At 44.5% G+C, this 22119-nt stretch overlaps 2 protein-coding genes and 1 long non-coding RNA gene across 3 annotated transcripts in view; 1 reads left to right on the top strand and 2 right to left on the bottom strand.

Annotated features, from left to right (window-relative positions):
- LOC115548598 (verrucotoxin subunit beta-like) overlaps positions 1-3728 on the bottom strand; it is a 205966-nt gene extending 202238 nt beyond the window's left edge. The window contains exon 1 of the mRNA XM_030363347.1: positions 3692-3728. The gene's annotated coding sequence lies outside the window, so the exon portion shown is untranslated. The remainder of the gene's footprint in view (positions 1-3691) is intronic.
- A 1100-nt stretch (positions 3729-4828) lies between these two features.
- On the bottom strand, positions 4829-6782 carry LOC115548233 (uncharacterized). The gene is made up of 3 exons (XR_003977554.1): positions 6408-6782; positions 6087-6157; positions 4829-5032 (listed from the first exon to the last, which is right to left on the bottom strand). It is a non-coding gene; the product is annotated as an uncharacterized LOC115548233 (long non-coding RNA).
- Positions 6783-8461: 1679 nt separating this feature from the next.
- The window catches only part of LOC115548796 (uncharacterized), a 49496-nt gene continuing 35838 nt past the window's right edge, over positions 8462-22119 (top strand). The window contains exon 1 of the mRNA XM_030363638.1: positions 8462-8536. The gene's annotated coding sequence lies outside the window, so the exon portion shown is untranslated. The remainder of the gene's footprint in view (positions 8537-22119) is intronic.

Raw genomic sequence — 22119 nt, 5'->3', positions numbered from 1 at the left:
ATCACCTGCCTACACCTGCTCTATAAAGAGTAGTCTAACATATGTCTTTGCTGCTCAGGTCTTCGTTCGACGCACCTCCATCCACCCCACCACCACCAGGTCGGCCTCAGTCTACTTGTCCAGGGGAAGGCTCCGCCCCTGCTAGTCCTGGCAGGATACGCCGAGTCCGCACGTCACCCTGGATCAGTGACGAGGCTCATGCCAAAGATTTACCATGCAAAATATTCCCATGTCGTTATTTAAATAAATCCTGTTCATACTTATCGGTGATCGAGTCTTTATGGGAGAAATTTGGGCCATATTATCTTTGTCAGCATCCTGTGCGACAGATAATCTGGTTAGTGTGTCAGGGCCTTAAAGGTGCCATTGCATGAAAATCTCACTTTATGAGGTTTTCTAACATAAATATGAGTTCCCCTAGCCTGCCCCCAGTGGCTAAAACTTGCGTTCGGTGTAAAACGAGTACTAGGTGTTCTGCTCCCCTTTGAAAAAATGGAGGCTCAAGCGAGCTGATTTGGAATGTGGTTTCATTTGTCGTCACATAGCATCTAAGCTCCTCCCCTTACTCTGCCTGGCCCGCCCAGAGAATTTGGCCCGCCAATGAGACACGACCGTGCGAGCGCCAAATGTGTGTGTGTGTGTGTGTGTGTGTGTGTGTGAATACACACACTCTAACGCAAGGGTTTCTTGTCGGTTCTTTGACGTCTCTTGTATTTCCACAACGAGACTGTAGTGGGGGTTATGTCAGCCATGGTTGAGAAGGAATTGGGGGGAAAGGAACTTTGGCTTTGACTCTCTGAAGTAGCCTACATGAACTGCGACATGCCGCCGGTTGCTGCCCGGCAGCGGGCAGCAGGCAGCCGGCAGCAGGCAGCGCCCGGTTCAGTCTGCTTCAGATTGATGTGGAAGAACCAGAGACGTGGGAGAACCCGACAAAGTTGTTTGTGATTCATAATATCGTCTGGAGGCGCACACAGCTTTTGGCCATGATAATATGTATTATATGATATAGATATCTATGTATAATATGATATTATTTAGATATAGAGCTCCAGGACTCCCGTGTGTTCTACAATATTTACAGAACACGGCAAAAGGCTGTGTGCGCCTCGCCATTGCGATACATCCACTGTAAACAGAGCGCATGGTACCGTGGCTGCAAGCTGCTCAGGGCCACACTCCCACCCTCCTCCTTGACCCGCCTCGCTCCTCCTCATTTGCATTATAGCTACAGAGAGCAAACAGCGCATTTGGGGGAAACTCAATGTGATATACTGGCTCGGAGTGGCGGTAACTCTGCACCACGGCAGAATTTCGGGAACGTCTTTGAATACTGTGTTAGTGGCCCACTAATACCTATATTAAAGCATCCATAAAATAAGCAAATGTCATGGCACATTTAAGAACCACAACAGTTGAGCGCTGCTTGCAGCACTCACCTAATAATGACATCCATTATGACATTTGGCCAGATCAATTGATTTCAGCCAAAACACAAATCAGTTATAAGTTAAAATAACGACAATAAGAGATCTTGTGTCTTGTGTCTGTTAGACTCGGGACTTGTATTTATTTACCGGGGATCAGTGAGTCGTTGCGACAGTCGTAGAGCATCCCCAGACTGAAGGGCCGGCCCAGTGCTGCCAGCACTACGGTCTTACCACTGTCCATGTTCATCTGAAAACAAAGACACACACACACACACACACACACACACACACACACACACACACACACACACACACACACACACACACACACACACAAACAAACACAATTTAATAATTTAATAAAATATTTTAATTTATTCTGTATTGAAGGAACTTTTAGCCTGAATTGATGCTTAACCCTTAGGTGTGTTCATCTATGCCCCAATGGCATGGCATTGTAATCACTGTGGGATTTTTTATGTATGCTGGACATACTATAACTTTTTTTCTTTTGTTATTGCATCTTTTTAAATTCCATGGGCTGCTGTGATAAGTGAATTTCGCATGTTTGACCACACACTGTGGCTGGGGGTGAACTCATTTTTTACTTTAATGTAATATAAATGTAAGTGTCTACGTTAATGTGTGTAATGTTATCCTGTAGCGTCATTTAGTTTTGAATTGGATGCCATAAAAATCATTATATTCCTCCCACTATAATTACAGAAAGGCATATTTATCAAAATACTGAATTTAATTTAAAATGACGTATGGAACGGAGAGGGGACAATAAATATGTGGCCATTATACGAATAAATTACATAATAAATATCATGTTGAGACATAAGGATGGAGAGCCCTGCCCTCCCAACCCATATGACACCAGTGTACTACATAACTACATCTGCCATGCTTATGATTATAGTGTACACATTTAAACCAAGCTGATGTATGGGTGTCCGTGAAGCTTACATAGCTTGCTTGTATTGTGTTTTAACAATATCTGTGATGTAATCAAGCCCAATTCGTATAGAGCAATTACATCCTAATTTGACTTTTGTACGATTTGTGTTTTTTGGTTGAAAATGTAATTTGTTCGGAGCTTTCCCATATTTAGGGTGGAATCCATTTAGGTTGTCATTTAGAAGCATAGCTTCCCTCATTGTTGGAGGAAAAATGACCTCATATTGGACATGGTCGTGCTCATTAGAAGTAGACGGACATGTGTGAGACTGTCAAGAAAGGGGGGAGAGAGAGAGAGAGAGAGAGAGAGAGAGAGAGAGAGAGAGAGAGAGAGAGAGAGAGAGAGAGAGAGAGAGAGAGAGAGAGAGAGAGAGAGAGAGAGAGAGAGAGAGAGAGAGAGAGAGAGAGAGAGAGAGAGAGCGAGCCTCATCCATGGATAAGGACGTAGGGGTTTGCGGCACTACTACTCACCCTATTCCCATTTTCTATTTCCCGGTCGGGATTCGAGTCGGGATTTGAACCGACCCAGTTGGCCACGGACGCCAACCGAGATGGCTGGCATGGTGTCACAATTGTTTAAGTTAGGAATAAGGTGGATGGGCTACCATGAAATTATTTACTGAACTTTTCCCACAAACTGCATTTCTAAATAAATAAACAGATAAAATAAATGTATGCATACAAAAATTACTTGATTACTTGAAATAAATAAACAGGAAAACATTTCCTGCACCTATCCTAGGCGTCCAAATGACGTCAAAGGTGAAATGCTACAGCTACATGAAAACTAAATGGTACAGAAAACATACTTAAACATTAAGAAGTAGTATAAAAAAGACGTCTAAAATTAGTCTAGATTTGACGTTGATAAGATGTCAACCCGACGTCACATTTAGACTATAAATAGCCCTTACACAGAGGTCCCACGGACATCAACATTAGACATTCGGTAGGAGTCGAATAAAAGACGTTGCTGGCGCGGCAACGCCCCACCCCTCTCTAGTGGCTGCTGGCGGGAGTTTACCACTTGGTCGATGGAAGTGCTTAAAAAACAGGAAATTCAATTCACCACGAGTCCGTAAGGGCTAACTGAAGGTTGATTGTCCGATCGCTCTCTGCAAAACGCTTAACCTTTGTCCCACCCCTTTGACGCGCCGCGGTCACCCGCCCGCACGCTGGCCTTCCCACGATGCCTTGTTCCACGTGAGCACGCGTCCAATACAAAGTGAATGGGAGGCAAGATCCACACTGGAGGCCACGTGAGCCGTTAGGACCATGAAAAAATAAAGTGAACGCACCTGGTTGCATCGGTCTGGCCCAGGTCCAGGTTCAGCCATCAACAAAGAGATAAGACCAGCCCCGGTTAGACCTAATGCAAAACTCAGTGTTAAATATCACACTGGTTATAACATAAATCACAATGAAATACGAAGTGAAATCCACAGTCTGTGTAACGCTTATCAATTCCATTTTCAATTTCAAAACATAAAAATTTAAATTGGAATATATACGTAGTTACATTTTCTAATATTCTGTTATTTGTTTGTCGAGTATATACGGAAATACATTTTTTTTGTCACTTTTTGTGTTGAGGTTGATAGAAAATTGGATAATAGAAAAATGACTGTTTCTGAATGCGTCTCCCGGCTGTCGGGGAAGCCAACCCCTGAAAGATCAGTGCCTGCGCACAGAAAACGCAGGGGACTCGTAGCGTTACCTTCCAATGTGCAAATGTTTGTGCTCTCACGCAGCTAATTTCGTTCAGCTAATTTGTGTGCATGTGTGTGTGTGTGTGTGTGTGTGTGTGTGTGTGTGTGTGTAGGGGGGGGGGGGGGGTCAAGGTTAACAATGTCACCGCTCCCCCTGGAGGATACCGTAAGCCTGTGGACTTATCAGCAGCAAATAATTATGCATCACAATTGTCCTCACCCCATTCACGTCTATACTGTTTTTCGGGTAAATCACACACTCAGCCATCTCTAATGGGTCTACTAATCTCTAGTGAGTTGGTGCAAAGATAACACATTTATTGTCAAGAATACAAACATGCATGATCATTTATAGTTTAATGATGGAAGTTCAGCACCATATGAAGAGGAAATGCCAGTGATACGAGGCATATCGTTAGGCCATAGGAGGGTTCCCTTGCAGCATTGGGCCATAGAGATTACAATGAATAAAGCTTGGGCATCACTAACAATTGCAATATTAATTTGGCAACTAAAAGTGTCCTAGTTTGTGTAGTTCGTGCCGGCTGCCCATTATTTGCTCATAGTGAGTAGACGTGTGGTGAGGACAATTGTGATCAGAATTTGCTGCAGAAAAGTCCAGAGGCCTACGAAATCCTCCGGTGACATCATTACACACACACACACACACACACACACACACACACACACACACACACACACACACACACACACACACACACACACACACTGGCAGTTTCTCAATTCCAAGTACGCGAACTACGGACTCATGGACTTGTTGGAAGTTCGTATTTGGCAAGTCCGGACTTCAAGTAAACACTTCCAAGGACGGTAGCACGCACCTGCAATTGGAACAGCAGCGGACTCGATGACGTCACCAGCTCAGCTCGTCTGTTAATTGTGCAACGGCCTCATGTAGGCATATAACTACTGAACAATATAAACAAATTATGTAAAACAAAACACCAGCCTCTTTAGTTTTAAAATAGTATGTTAATAATTTGAATGAATATAAATGAAAAGTTATGCGTATTCACACGGCTGTACCCTACATATAAACAATCAGTGGCTTGAAAAAGATTGTATGAGATTGCCGTTTCTCAATTTTCCTATATAGCCTATTATTATATTATTGGAGAGTAGTCTATTGATACAAGAATTACGAACGATCGAGAATAGAATAGAAACACACACGCACACACACACGCACGCACGCACGCACGCACACACACACACACACACACACACACACACACACACACACACACACACACACACACACACACACACACACACACACACACACACACACACACACACACACACACACACACACACGATAAGATGGATCCGAGCGGGATTTCCGTTGCGATGGGTTTCCTCCATCAGCGACTTATGCAATATAAACTTGGCATGATGCGTACTTTGAATTGGAACAGTGCTTGGGCTTCGACTGATGACGTTTCACAAGAACGCAAGCACACAAGTACAGAAAAGAACGCAAATTGAGAAACGGACACACACACACACACACACACACACACACACACACACACACACACACACACACACACACACACACACACACACACACACACACACACACACACACACACACACACACAAAATTCAGGAAGGGGAGGGGTTTGGCTTCACCGGCAGACGAGAGACGCATTCAGAAACAGAACCTTTCCGTTTTCATTTCATTCAATTTAGCCAAAATATCAAATTTCCGTATTAACTCGACGAACAAAGAACGGAATATTAAGAAATTGAACTCAATATTCCATTTTTATGTTTTGAAATTGATAAGAACTGATAAGCTTTACACGGACCCAATCGCGCGCTGAAAGACACTAATTTGCAAAAAGTTTACCGTAGTTAAACTTTTGTCCGACGGTCCAATACAAAGTGAAAGGAAGGCAAGTGCCACGCTCGAGGCCACGCGAGCCGTTAGGACCGTGAATAAAGGAAGTGAACGAACCTGATTGTATCTGTCTGGACCAGGTCCAGGTTCAGCCTTCAACACAGAGATAAGACCAGCTCCGGTTAAACCTAAAGAAAAACTCAGTGTTAAATATCACACTGGTTATAACATAAATCACGATGAAACATGAAGTGAAATCCACAACATTTACGGACGGTCCACATTTCTAATGTTAGTTATGGGGCTGAACCATGTTGATTAGGCTACGTCCATTCAATAACATTCCAAGAGGGTTAAAAAAAAAATCAGCACCACAACAACTTTATTGTAGGCCTACCTTGTGTCAATATAACTGATCAGCGAATGTTTCTGTCCTACCTTGGCTCCCGGCTGCGTCTCGTAAGAGCAGGAAGCATGTATGTGAGCTCCGTCTCTCTACGCTGAGCTGGGTGGGCTACACCCAGGAGGGGGTAGCCCTCCCTGCGACAGAAAATAATTACTTTCTCTCCATTGAAACCCATTCATATTTTTCGATCTCATAGGTCTCATGGGCTCTACCGGAAGGGGCGCGACTTTGCCACTCTATAGTGCCTGATTTTGCCATCCTCTTCTCCCATTTCTCAGAGATCTTCTTTATCTCATCTTTGAGCAATGGACGGTCTCTACTCAAAATATCTACTTCTGTCAGTGCCATATTAATCTTCTTAGGTGTAAAAACACTATTTTGAATACAATTTATTTGAGTTTATTCTACTCAATTGTTCTATTTTATCCCTGCCGTTTTGAATGTGCTCTCCTCCCCGGCGCTGGCTCTCTCCTCTATGCCGATTGGAATGTGCTGGGCTATATTTACTATAGCCCAGCACATTCATTACCTGCTCTTCTCCTAGGCCCCCACCCTCTGTCCCTCTCTGATCACAGTCTGAGTCAACGGTTTACAAAGGTTTACACATTTACTTCAGACAAATTAATTATTTTCTGTCCGTCTCATTTTTTTTTGATGGATTAAACTAAAAGAAAACCGGCCGCACAAGTGTCCGAGGTAACTTAATCCTATCGCGGCTTAAATGCAGAAAGAAAACGATTCATGCAACTTTTTAAAGCTTATTGTAAAGCAGTCAGAAGCTGAGTGGAACAAGTCACTAACTCGTCTTTAATTACGAAAAAAAGGTAGATTGCCCTTTTGCCTAAAACATGAACGGTTGAATATTAATTAGGCTACTCAACCAGAACTTTAAACAAGAAACTTCATTTCTCAAAGCGCCAAGATCAGAATTAAAAATTCACAACCTCAATTGGTCCAAGATCTGAATAAAAATGTCATTCAAATGACACAAATGACACTAAAAATGCCAAGATCAGGACCTCAATCGGTATCTCAAACAAGAAACTTATTTTCTCAAAATAACAAGAAACATGTTTTCTCTAAATGCCGAGATAAATAATTCACTCAAACGGTACCTCAAACAAGAAACTCATTTTCTCAACAAAAGAAAACACCTCAGAATTAATTAACAACTCTGAATTCCCAACTGACTCTCTCTCTCTCCCTCCCTAACCCTAACCCTATCGGTTACATAATATTCAGTCTCACTGGTGGAAGGAAAACAGGAACACGGGGCAGCACACCCACACCCTTGTCTGTCTGTCTGTCTGCCTGCCTAGACTGCCTGCCTGCCTGCCTGTCTGTCTGTCTGTCTGTCTGTCTGTCTGTCTGTCTGTCTGTCTGTCTGTCTGTCTGTCTGTCTGTCTGTCTGCCTGCCTGTCTGTCTGTCTGTCTGTCTGTCTGTCTGTCTGCCTGTCTGTCTGTCTGTCTGTCTGTCTGTCTGTCTGTCTGTCTATGCTCTCGTTTTTGTCTTATGTGAACTTAACACGCACATCAGCACATTGGATTGTGGCTGTGATGTACTTTCATCATTAGATAAATACATTTCTTATTCTTATTAAATGCATGGTTTGTTGTGTTCTTTATCAATAGTTTCATACATGTAGATGTTATGGCAATTCATGGTGAATTATTTTTAGGTTTGGGTCCCGGGAGGCCCCAAATGTCTCTTTTTGGTCTCGAAGAGAAAAGGTTTGGAACCCCTGTATTAGAAGGAAAAGAACAAAGACTCTGAAAACAATATTTATTGAAGTATAATCACCATGACGCATGCCTTTTACCTAAAAGAGAATTAAAGATTAATACAATGACCTGTGTTGACTTTAAGCATTTTTATTTGAATATGGCCCATTGTATATTCTAAAATGTTATACAAATATACCAGCGTCATGAACTAGGCTGATATACTTAGGCGGAAATTATCACAAGAAAGAGGTTAAAACTCAAAGGTGCTTCTGGGTGGGGAGAAACCGGAGCATTTCTTGGAAATGGTGTGACTTCAAATAAAGGCATAGCCACCCCCTTTCCTGGGTGTAGCCCACTCAGCTCAGCTTTTAGACGCGCGGTAGAGAGACGGAGCTCACATGCTTCCTGCTCTCACGAGACGCAGCCGGTGGCCAAGGTAGGACAGAAACATTCTCTGATCAGTTATATTGACACAAAATATAATAACGTTGTTGTGGTGCTGATTTTGTGCACCTGTTTGGAACGTTATCGAATGGACGTAATCAGTGCTCTCAAGTTTTGAACTGAGTTCAGAGAGAGATTTTGTCGGCGGCGGCGGGGAGGGATATATTAACGTGTGACTGCATACAAATGTGTCCACAGACGTATGATAGTAAGCATTGTAGCAGTGCGTTCTGGGATCGCCTATACCAGGGGTCTCAAACTGAATTGACCTGGGGGCCGCTGGAGGTAGAGGCTGGGTGAGGCTGGGCCGCATCAAGTAGGAAAAGAAAAAAGCCCTAGACGTGCAGATGATTGCGGCAGAGAAACTGAGTAGGCCTATAAACTTCCAGGGTCGAATATTTTTGAGAAGAGATGCATGTAATAATTTCCTAAATGTATAAAATGATTTTATCTCATGATATATACATTTCAATTAATGTGTGTCGGTCTCCACTTGATACAAAACACTCTTTCACACGTCGATACTTCCTCTCCCACTGGACACACAGGAAGACACACACACACACACACACACACACACACACACACACACACACACACACACACACACACACACACACACACACACACACACACACACACACACACACACACACACACACACCTACCGACGTATCCAGGCCCATGCAGTTATAAAATGCAATCAAACATGTCAAAGAATAGACATTTTCTATAAATAGCCTACCAACGTTTGCAGTGAGAAAAACTGACGCACATTTAATGCTCAGGGATATGAAGCTCCACAACTTGAGGAACTCGGTTGCTAAGCGGTTAGTTTCAGATGCTTCAGTAAGATCGAAATAGGCTACATCAGAGGAGTCACACAGGAGAGAAGGGCGTACCGTCTTATGCAAGGATTTTGTGCGCAGCAAGCTTTATAAACGACGACCCGGGCAAGCGCTGCGACTCAGCAAAATAATTGCCCTAAGCAACACCAGTAGAGGCATATACTTTTCCCTGAACTTTTAAACGTTGCAAACGTGCAAAAACATAATTATATATTTATTTGGCATTCAGTCCAATGCTTAAAATATATCTGTTGCATAATGCATTCAGTAGGCCAATGCTGTGGTCAAGTGTGTAAAGCATGACCAAGTGTTTCTTTCTGTCTAATAGATAGAATTTATCAATCCCCTGTAGGAGAAATTTGTTAACGTTTGTCCCTAAACTATAATGGTAAAAAGAAAAATACAAAACATGACGGTAGCTAAGTAAGTCAAACCGTCCAATCTGAAGGCCCTATTTAACCACTCCCCCTACTCACTTCGCCAATGCAAAGCGAACATAACTGAGTAGGGGAGGGCTTAGCCTAACTAGTTTGTGAACGACCCAGAGAAAGCAACTCAAATTCAAAGCCGGATCTTGAGGAGCCGTTCTTTTCAGAGAGCCGACGGGCTCATCTATATTAATTTATTTTTAAGAAGCTAGCCTAGTGGTAATCAATTTTATCTGGGAATTAATCACTGGGAGGAATGATAGGGTAAGATTTGGATCAGAAGTATTCAGACTTAGACATCTGATATCTGAGTTTGATATATTTTTAATATTGATTATAATTTATCATCTGTGGACTATATTTTAATGTCTGATCTGCATTCATTGTAAACATTCCACAAGGTAGTGCTATAACCCTCTGCTTTGACAGTGAGATCACTATTTTGGATCTTTGTATGCAATGTGTCGAAGTGTAAATAAAGCTCTTTTCACTTGTTCATCATGTATCACCTTTTTAATTGTAGCACAATAAAAACTAAGCAGGCAATGAACTATGAACTTCCATGCAAAAATATAATTAACAAAAAATATATTAAAATCAAAAAACGTTTACAAAACAAGTTTCTTTCAAGTATCAGGGGGGGGCGTTAAGTAGACAAATTGCCCAGGGGTGGAAGGTATTCCTTAGCCTCTCTGTCCGGCTCCCAAGGGACCTGTATCGCCTACCCGAAGGGAGGAGTTGGAAGAGGCCATGGCCGGGGTGTGATGGGTCACTCATAATTCTTTTTGCCCTAATCAGCCCCCGGGAGGTTGCAATGTCCTCCAGGGAGGGCAGGGGGCAGCCGATGATTTTTCCTACCGTCTTAATAACCCACTGCAGGGTTTTCCTGTCTTTGGCTGTGCAGTTTGCGTACCACACCGTCATGCCATACACCAGTACACTTTCAACAGCAGAGTGGTAAAAGATCTGCAGCAGCTTTGTCCCCACCTGGCATTTCCTCAGCAGTCTTAGAAAAAATAGCCTCTGCTGAGCCTTTCCGACCACCGCAGCCGTGTTGGTGTGCCAGGTTAGGTCCTTACTGACCTGCATCCCCAGAAACTTGAAGGAGGAGACCCTCTCCACGCAGACCCCATCTATCGTCCCGCTCCAGTCCAATATCATCTCCTTGGTTTTGCTGGCGTTCAGCAAAAGGTTATTAGCTGAACACCAGGCTGTGAGCCTCTGGACTTCCTCCCTGTATGCTGTCTCGTCATCGTTGGAGATGAGACCCATCACTGTAGTTTCATCCGCATATTTGACGATGACATTTGAGTGATGGGCGGGGACGCAGTCATGCGTGTAAAGAGAATACAGGAAGGGGCTCAGCACACAGCCCTGAGGGGAGCCCGTGCTGAGTGTCAGGGTGGAAGACGTTTGTGTCCCCATCCTCACTGTCTGTGGACGGTCCGTCAGGAAGCTGTAAATCCATTCACAGGTTGGGGCACGGAAATCCAGGTCAGTCAGCTTTCTGATGAGAATGTTCGGCAAGATTGTGTTAAACGCCGAACTAAAGTCAACAAAAAGCATCCTGACATAATTCCCCTGTTTTTCCAGGTGACTCGCTGCAGTGTGGTGGACAGTGGCGATTGCATCAGCTGTCGACCTGTTTGCTTTATAAGCAAACTGATGCTGGTCAAAGTATTGAGGGATGCAGGACTTAAGGTGGTGGAGGACGAGCTTCTCGAAGCACTTCATGGCGACAGATGTTAGTGCCACTGGTCTATAGTCATTTAGGCTGCCTATGGTGGATTTCTTTGGAACTGGGACAATGGTGGCTGCTTTGAGGCAGGGTGGGACCATAGCCTGTTCCCGGGAGAGGTGTTGAATATCCTTGTTAGGGCCCCTGACAGTTGGTCCGCGCAGGCCTTCAGTACTTTCCCAGTACTCCGTCTGGTCCTGCTGCTTTGTGTGGGTTTACGACCTTCAGGAATCTTCTCACCTGATGTTCCTGCAGCTCAAGCTGGTGGGTGCTCAGGGGCTGGGAGGACAAAGGAGGAGGAGGAGGAGGAGGAGGAGGATGAGGAGCAGGCGCAAGGTGGGGTTTTTGAACTTCAAAACGGGTGAAAAAGTTGTTCAGCTCTTCCACCAGCGAAGTGTCAGCAGTTACTGCATCCGATGGGGTGCCCTTGTAGTTCGTTAGGTGTTGTAGACCCTGCCACACTTTCCTCGGGTTGTTGTCAGCCAGATGGTTCTCCACCTTCCTCTTGTAGTCCCCTTTGACTGCTTTGATCCCTCTCCTCAGGTTTGCTCTTGCCATCCTGTACTGGTCCCTGTCGATTTTTACAATTATTTTGGCTGGTTTTATTCTTCTCCTGAGGGGTATGTAAGCTGGGACACTGAGCAGCGAAATATGATCCGACCTGCCCAGGTGCGGGAGGGGTATTGTCCTGTATGCTTTCTTAAGATTTGAGTAAAGGCGATCTAATGTGGCACACTCTTTACACAGGCCTGATTAAAATCCCCAGCAACAATAAAATCTCCCTCAGGATGAGCCTTCTGTTGTCTGCTTATCACTTCGTGGAGCTGGGAGACAGCCGTGCTAACGTTGGCATCCGGGGGGACATATACAGCAGTAACTAGTAGCACTGTTAGTTGTCTTGGAAGCAGTCTTGGAAGCAGATTGGCTGAAAACGAGGGAGGCATCTGATTGGCTACAGAGAGTTCCTTGTTGAAAAAAATGCATTTGTGAATCTAGCGACGTCAGGAGAGTCTCAAAAATCCACATATAAATACAGTCCAGTTCACAAACAAATGCAAACAAGTTCACAAATGAAAAGCGTCTTGTTAATTCAAGTTTAACAGTTTGTACATACATGTAACAACATCCAAATACATTTTGATGAAAATTGCAAATATTTTTTTAATTAATATATTTATGGATTTATATTACATTTATTTAAAACAAGGAACATTTGTGTGTGGATCAGAAATGTGTTTGTGAAACAGATTTTTGTTTATGGATTTATTTTACATTTATACATACCGATATCCATTTATGTGTGCATTGAAATGTATTTGTGAGAAGAGTGTAATTTATATATAAATCACAAAATACATTTGTGAATCCTTCTCTGTGCATTCATTATTAATGAGACTGTTCTGACCCCAATAAAAAAGCACTGGGGTAGAGAGCTCCGAGCCGCAGCGTCCGTGCACGCAGCCATGGCAACAACTGTAGAGGACTCCTGAACTGTCCTTTGCAACATTAGTGTAAATCTTAGTAAACAATATTCTTATGAAGAGATGGTTTCTTTGGCTCATAGTTGCAGGACTCTGCCTCTCCTCTGCGAACGCACTCACGTGAAACAAACAAACGCGTGTTCCCGCTTCTGACTGACACGTGAAATTTGCATATCAACATTCAACCATGAGTGCAATCTGCATGCTCTCCGTCTCAGTGGAGTTGGTGGAGGAGCTTGTGTGCGCATGCTGTGAGCGTGATGTCCGGGCAAAAGAGGACGTCTGGTTACCCTAAGTATTCCTACCTGTGATTCCTACCTGTTCCATTGTTAAAGGCCCACTATGCAACTTCGGGCATTTCTTCGCTGTTTTCTTGGTTTTGGCACGCACATTTCTCTACCCAGCGCCCCCTACAGCTTCGTAGTAGATATTTTACAACACTGTCGTAACAACTCGTTGACGACCCTTCCCCATGCACTTCTACGCGAGCCATGTGCATTTGTTTTCAAAGAAGCCGGCGAATGCGTGGAGCCATGTTCGAAGTAGATGTTCATAAAGTGTAGGCAAGGTTATACATTTTTAAAATGGTGTATTTGTATTGCAATAAACATAAATCCATCCTTTTTTATAGTTGACTGGGAGAATTTATGTCCTAGATTATAATTGTTTTATCTTAGGTTGAACAGAACAATCAGTGTAAGAGTGTTGGCCAACATAATAATCGAAATAAACAAGAACCTGGATTCGGGGATTCAGTCTGTTTCTGCGGGACGAGACAGACGAACAGCATAACACCCATGGAAACAAAGGTGTTTATATGGTTGCAACCAAGCAAGCTAGAAACATACAGGGCTCACAACAAAACGGTCGAGAAAACAATTTTTACAGGGCTCACAACAAAATGGTTGAGCAAACACATTTGTACAGAGACTATCAATATCAAGAATACCACGAAGACAAAGTTCACCCAAGGGTACTTTCAATTTCAAAAGCAACACGGCCAAGTCGGCGTCTGATTTGCAGTCTTCTTTTTCTTTCAGTTCACGCTATTCCTGAAAAGCTTGCCCAACGTTTACTCGTGTCTGGCCTCTCTGTCGGTCAGTCTCCCTTTTCTCTTCTTCTGTTCCTCCGACATTGGGTTTCTCTGTCTCTTTTTAGTCGGCTGATCTATGATGAATGTAACAATCCCTTAGTTACTTGTGTTTATATCGAGCCGGATCCGTGTTTGGGGGTCTGTGCCGTAAAGCAATTCGTTACTTCGCGAGACCCGAGACTCCCGCGAGAGTGGGCGGCGGGTCGCCGGCAGAAACATATTCCTTTTCTCCGCCAAGATGCGCAAGGGGGAGTCGAAACAACGATCAATCGAACAAAAATGTATGCATATGCGCTTTTTCCTTGGAGAGGTGACATGGGGCAATGACACACCACCCAAACGACCCAGAAATGGTTGCAGAACCATCAGAATAACTCTCAACCAGCATAATTAATGTAATTTTGGCTGAAAAAGTTGCATAGTGGGCCTTTAAATAGAGGCGCAAATTGGTGAGCGCTATGCTGGTAATTTCTCTGCGTGAGAAATACAAAGTGTGGCATGTGGGTGTGTGCATGGGTTAAATTGCGTGTGTCTCACGCCGAATGCGTGAGACTTGAGAGCCCTGTCAGTGGTTGTCAGCCCCATAACTGACTGAAAAATGTGGGCCGTTAATGTTGTGGATCTCACTTCATGTTTCACTGTGATTTATGTTACAACAAGTGTGATATTTAACACTGAGTTTTTCATTAGGTCAAACCGGAGCTGGTCTTATGTCTATGTTGAAGGCTGAACCTGGACTTGGGCCAGACCAACACAACCAGGTGCGTTCACTTTCTTTTCTTTATTGTCCAAACGGCTCGCGTGGCCTCGAGTGTGGCACTTGCCTCCCAATCACTTTGAATTGGATGCGTACTCGCGTGGGGCAAGGCATTGTGGGGAGACCAGCGAGCGGGTGACCGCGGCGCGTCAAAGGGGTGGGACAAAAGTTGAACTTCACCAAACTTTTTGCAAATAAACGTCTTGCAGCACTCGATTGGACAATTGACCTTCAGTTAGAACTGGCATCCCACGGACTCGTGGTGAATTGAATTTCCTGGTTTTTAAGCGCTTCCATCGACAAAGTCAAAGTGCTAAACTCCCACCAGCAGCCACTTGAGAGGGGTGGGGCTTTGCCACGCGTTTGATGGGGCCGAGCTATGGCAAGCCATCCCCGCCAGAAAACGGCATCATTTAGACGCGTATCAACTTCATTACGCCGTAAAAAACGCTGTAAAATGTAGAAAAACGCCGTATTTTACGCCGTCATGCGCAAAAAAACGCTGCTTTTTACGCCGCAATTAAACCTTTCAAGAGCGTGCGTGAAAAGCGCCGTTTTGAACATCATACCGCGCGTAAAATACGGCGCGTTTGTGCACATCACAACAGCGTAAAATACGGCGTTTCTCTAGTATGCAAATAATCTCCGCCCTTCTTTTCTCTCAGCCAATGCATTTGAAGTGTTTGCGCCCAATCGCTGAACAAGACAAGCAGACCAAATCAGTTCAGCACAGATCTGCTTTGAGGATATCTCCTCTAATTTGGCTTGTTGTAGCGTGCTATATATTAGAAAATGCAGCTGTAACAGTGTGGTCACCGTGGCCCAATCGATAGAGACGCTTGATCCGTAGGCAGGAGGTTTTCGGATCGAATCCATTTATTTTCAGATTTCTGCTTTTGTCAGATCGTCACGCTTTTATGATCGCAATGCTTTTTAGTCAGTCAGCCAGATCATCTCGGTGTCTTGTAACACTCTTTATAAGTTAATTACTATGTTTAAATGATTATAGCCATCGAGCCTTTATTTTCGTGGAGTTATCGTTACATCCTGAGAGTAGAGTAGCCTACGAAAAGAATGGACTAATATGAATTCTTAAAATATTAAAACACGACTGATTAGGCCTAGGCCGACATATGCTATATCAGTCCTAATCCTGAACACACCGTGCGTACATTTTTCACGGCATTTTCCCCGACAGACAGACAGACACTTTATTTACCCCAAACTAACTTTCATAATCCAGCAGGTTACACAATACAAATAACTCTTACACAAATACAGACAGCCTATACAGTAGGCTAATACAGCGCCCACCTCAGCAAAAGGTAAAATGTCAAAAGAAGATATAAGCTACATTTAAAATACAGATGCTGTAGCCTACATAAAAATACAGATGCCACATGAAATATGAAAATAGGATACAATGTATAAATATGCAAAACTAGGATATAACTAGGCTATAATGAGAATACTCGGTTACAGCTCTGCAATGACTATCCAAAATTAAATTAGTTGTATGGAAAGATTTTTGTCTATGGAATGATCCTGTCACTTTACTGCCACACATTGTGTGTGTCAGTAAAGTGATAGAATATAGGAGGTAGGAGAATCCGTGTATGGTTCGTTCTTTGAATATTCAGATTTAAAACAAAATCAGAAAAAAAAATTAACAGGATTGTTTTTAGTTTTTTCTGATTTGGTTTTGAAACTGAAAAAGGGCAAAAGGAATAAACAAATAAACGGCATTTGTGTTTCTGTGTTTTGTGTGTTGGTTTTTTAAACCCGAAACAGAAAAACAAAAATAGATGCATGCATAGTTATAGGCTACACCAGAAGGCAGAACGCAGCGAAGAAAAAAGAGCCAACCACCTTAACCAGCAATAGACTGATTTAGCCTTAGTTATGGCCGCACTTGAACCTCATGGTGTTTTTATTCGCGAACTAGGCTATTTGACACTGGAAAGACACACGACGCGATCAGTATACCGCTTTAAAGCAATCTAGTGCCCCGAAGTGCTCCATTATGACGGTGAGGGGGTTCTGTGTGGAGCACAACCTTCAAAGAAGAATTCTAGTATCCGATTTAGTTTCAGATAGTCCACTCGCAGACTAGTCGCCGGCTCCCATGGGAAACAATAAAGCTGGCCATTGTAGAATGCGAGAGACTCGATGGAACGTTTGAAACGTCTTCATGTGTATTTTTATTCATCTCATCTCATCTCATCTTCGTCCGCTTATCCGGGGTCGGGTCGCGGGGGGAGCAGCTCAAGCAGGGGGCTCCAGACTTCCCTTTCCCGGGCCACATAGACCAGCTCTGACGGGGGGATTCCCGAGGCGTTCCCAGGCCAGTGTTGAGATATAATCTCTCCACCTAGTCCTGGGTCTTCCCCGAGGTCTCCTCCCCACTGGACGTGCCTGAAACACCTCCCAAGGAAGGCGCCCAGTGGGCATCCTTACCAGATGCCCGAACCACCTCAGCTGACTCCTTTCCAAGTAAAGGAGCAGCGGCTCTAATCCGAGTTCCTCACGGATGGCTGAGCTTCTCAACCTATCCCTAAGGGAGACGCCAGCCACCCTTCTGAGAAAACTCATCTCGGCCGCTTGTACCCACGATCTCGTCCTTTCGGTCATCACCCAACCCTCATGACCACCATAGGTAAGGATAGGAACGAAGATCGACCGGTAGATCGAGAGCTTTGCCTTGCGGCTCAGCTCTCTTTTCGGTGCGGTAAAACGAACGCAATGCCGCCCCCGCTGCTCCGATTCTCCGGCTAATCTCACGCTCCATAATACCCTCACTCGCGAACAAGACCCCGAGTTAGGCTACTTGAACTCCTTCACTTGGGCTAAGGACTAATTTCCTACCCGGAGTAAGCAATCCACCGGTTTCCTGCTAAGAGTCATGGCCTCAGATTTAGCGGTGCTGATCCTCATCCCAGCCGCTTCACACTCGGCCGCCAGCCGATCCAGTGAGTGCTGAAGGTCACAGGCCGATGATGATCCAATGAGGACCACATCTTCTGCAAAAAGCAGTGACGAGATCCTCAGACCACCGAACAGCAACCCCTCCCCACCACGACTACGCCTCGATATCCTGTCCATGTATATCACAAACAGGATTGGTGACAAGGCGCAGCCCTGGCGGAGACCAGCACCCACTGAGAACGAAACTGACTGGCTGCCGAGGACGCAAATGTTTTTTTATTTATTTTTTAAAACAACCTCTTGCCTACAGAGCAAGCGTATCTATCGATTGGGCCACGGCCACGGTGACCACACTGTTGTAACTGGATTTACTAATATATATCTATATGACGCTACAACTAACAACAAATGAGAGGAAAACTCCTCAAAGCAGATCTGTGCTGGCTGAACTGATTTGGTCTGCTTCTCTTGTTCAGCGATTGGGCGCAAACACTTCAAATGCATTGGCTGAGAGAAAAGAAGGGCGGAGATTATTAGCATACTAAAGAAACGCCGTATTTTACGGCGTTGTGATGTGCACAAAAGCGCCGTATTTTACGCGCGGTTTGATGTTCAAAACGGCGCTTTTTACGCGCGCTCTTGAAAGGCTCAATTGCGGCGTAAAAAGCGGCGCTTTTTTGCGCATGACGGCGTAAAATACGGCGTTTTTCTAGATTTTACGGCGTTTTTTACGGCGTAATGAAGGTGATATGCGTCTAAATTATGCCGTTTTCTGGCGGGGATGGCTTGCCATACCGAGCCACAAGAGTTCATGTTTTGGCGTGTGCTAATGTGTATGTAACATGCAGAGGCGGCACCAGGGTAGGGCTTGGTTGGGCTTTAGCCCAATCAAGAATTGTGTTAGCCCTACCGTTAGCCCTACCATAAAACAACCAAGAAAAGTGCGGAGTCCAACAGCGCCCCCACGTCGTAACGGCATTCAGGCAGCTGCGATGACAACTGTCACTGATCTGGGTTCATTAAGAGTCGGCCTCCAGCATCCGCCGTTATTATTAATCAACATGGACTGTGCTGTCCTGAGATCAGTGGGGAACCTGTCAGTCACTCATGTGAGCGCGCTTTTAGTGTATGCTCGACACAGAGACAGTTTGGTTGACATTTGAATTATCTTTGTTAGAAGCTACCTGGCTGTAGTAGTTAGCGTTAGTGGCTTACAGTCACGTTATTAAGTTAACGTTAGTAAGCTGGTCAAAATTTATCATGGATCAATTTGTTTTTAAACGTCGTCGGACGGAAGAACAGATGGCGGTGGCGGGCGTTTTGGATAAAACTACGGACACACCGTTGACACCTGCGGGGGAAGACGACCACTCGGGTCCCGCGTCTCCCATGTGCCAGGCTCGGCCGGACAAAGATGAGCAAGAAGACGAGGAGATGGAGCAGCAGGAGGAAGAGGACGATGAAAGGGGCTGGCATGGCCAGCCACAGCCAACCACTGCGGGCACGGACACTGGCTATGATGCTAATGCTACCACTGACATTAGCCAATGACCTGGGGATGGACCGCAGCGCCCCATCAGGAAGAATGACCCTTCAAGGCTAATAGGTAACCAGCAGAGATCTTTCAATGCTACCTGGTTTGACACATACAGCTGGCTTGAATATTCAGTTGAGATGGACACAACTTTCTGCTTCGCCTGCCGACATTTTTTGGGCGGTGGTGGGCACCAGTTCCATTCAGAGCCGGCCTTTTCTAATGGATACAAGAACTGGAAACACGCAACAGCAGCCCTTAAAAAACACAACGCAAGTGCGGCACACAAATTCGCCATGGAGGCATGGGCTGAATTTAAACTGGCAATGACAGATGGCTCGAGATTAGGAAACATGATAGATGCAGGTCATTCATAAATCGTAAAGGAAAACAGAGAGTATATGAGGGCTGTGGTTATGTCCCTACGTTATACTGCATGCCAAGGTATTGCTCAGCGAGGTCACCGAGAGGATGCAGAGTCAGAAAATAAGGGCAACTTTGTGGAGCTGCTGAACGTAATTGGTGAATTTGATCAGACAGTAGCAAAGAAACTGAAGGATAATCCAAGAAATGCTAAATACACACATAAAGACATTCAAAACGAGATTTTTGAGGTTATGGCTGACATGGTCAGAAACGAAATAAGTGAAGAAACCCGAGAAGCAGAACATTTCGCCCTAATGGTTGATGAAAGCAAAGATATCCGTAAAATTGAACAGATTTCCATTGTTGTGCGGTATTTAAAAGGAGACAATTTGCGTGAGGAATTCCTGCACTTCACGCATGCAGATGGCCTGGACGCCGACTCGCTCCTGAGAAGCATACAACAGACTCTATCACAGTGTAATATTGACAAAAACATGTGTGTCGGACAGTGTTATGATGGCGCTGCAGTTATGTCAGGCTCCAAAAGTGGCGTTCAGCAGAAATTCAAAAAGGATGTGCCACAAGCACTGTACATTCATTGTCATGCGCACAGGTTAAACCTCATTTTCGTTGATGAGGTCCGCAATGTTGAAGCGGCAGCAGAGTTTTTTGAAACTGTACAAATGTTGTACAACTTTTTCTCCAACTCTGTCGCCCATGATCTGTTCATCAAGAAACAGAGAGAGATTGAATCAGTGACACAGCCCGTTGAACTCAAGAGCCTATCCGACACACGCTGGGCATGTCAATATGCTGCCTGCAATATGGACGACACTTCTGGATATCATGTCTCAGCCTAATGCGCGGAGGAAAACTGAGGCCAGGGCTGAGAATGGACTTGTTGATGAACAGTTTGTCCTGCGTCTCACGCTTTTCGAGGAGCTATTCCGGGTCACAAAATTCATGTCTGACCAGCTCCAATCTCCCACTCTTGAGCTTTCGTCCACAATAGACTTATCAGAGTCAGTCATAGCGACATTGTCAGACAAACGCGCAGAAGAGTCGTGGATTGACATTCGGGACAGAGCAGCGGACCTGTGCATCAAAGCCGGTGTGAGCCAGGACGGGACACGCGAAAAGAGACTGACACAGCCTCCTCGAATTCTTCAGGAGTTTGTTGTCGAGGCCCCAGTTGAGCGCACACCTGTTAGAACTTCAGATGCGCAGCGCACACATTTGTATTACCCAGTAATTGACAGACTTGTGGGTGAAATGAGAAGACGTTTCTCAACCGAGGCCGGAGGTGTTTTAACTGGAGTCTCGGCACTCAGCCCCAAACATGCGTCTCTCGTAGACATGAAATGTCTGCAGCCCATGGCGCAGTTCTATGGAGTGACTGAGGAAAACCTGACAGCAGAGCTACACCAAGTTCAGCGTCTGCTGGAAAGAAAGAAAGCACAGGGGCATGTAGTGAATGACACTTTGGAATTTCTCGCTTTAATGCGACCTTACCGGGATGCTTTTGTGGATTTATACGGACTCATCTGTATTTCACTGACCCTGCCCGTGACCTCTGCTTCGTGCGAACGCAGTTTCTCCTGCCTCCGTTGGATTAAGAACTATCTACGGAACAGCAGCGGTGATACCCGAAACAGCATTTGGCGCTGTTGTCCATCAACAAACAAAGGACAAAGACTTTGGATGTTCAGCGCATCATCGACATCTTTGCCTCCAATCACAAAAACCGGCGGATTGTACTCATTTGAAAATCTCAACCTGGTGAGTTTCAATATTGTTTTTGGAAACTTTAGTGACGTTTTGCGTGTTGTCTGTTCCTTCCTTGCTGCTGTCTTGTTTCTTGATTAGCATATTAAATTAGTTGGAGATGTGTTTTGACCCTTGGCTGTTTTGTGGTAGTATTGTGTTTTGTTTAATTGGGTGATCTGTGTGTCAAAGTTTGGCTTATTGAGACCAATCTTATATTGGTCTCATCGCCTTTTATATCTGCCGCATTTTAAGTCGGATCTACCGGCTGTGCTGTTAACGTAACTACAGTATTAACGTAACTAGCGTCTCTCTCTCTCTCTCTCTCTCTCTCTCTCTGTGCGTGTGTGCGCGTGTGCGTGTTTCTAGCTGTGGGAGGGTGTTGTTTTATTGAATATATATTAACATTGAAATTCTGGCATTGATTTGAGCCCCACCGCTGTATGGGTTAGCCCCACCGTAGTTGAACCACAAAAAATACTCTGGCGCCGCCACTGGTAACATGACATTAGATATGCGTTTCTTACATATTTAGTTTGGAGAACGATTTGTGCCACAGAAATGATTCATGAATGTTTAATTAAAGGTACCCATTCAAAGACTCTTTTTCATAAGAAAAATTAAGCAAACATCAAAGATGC

The sequence above is a fragment of the Gadus morhua genome, chromosome 8 (genome assembly GCF_902167405.1).
Source record: "Gadus morhua chromosome 8, gadMor3.0, whole genome shotgun sequence".
Lineage (NCBI taxonomy): Eukaryota > Metazoa > Chordata > Actinopteri > Gadiformes > Gadidae > Gadus > Gadus morhua.
The sequence above is the reverse complement of the archived record's forward strand: the minus strand, read 5'-3'. Positions and strand labels throughout refer to the sequence as shown.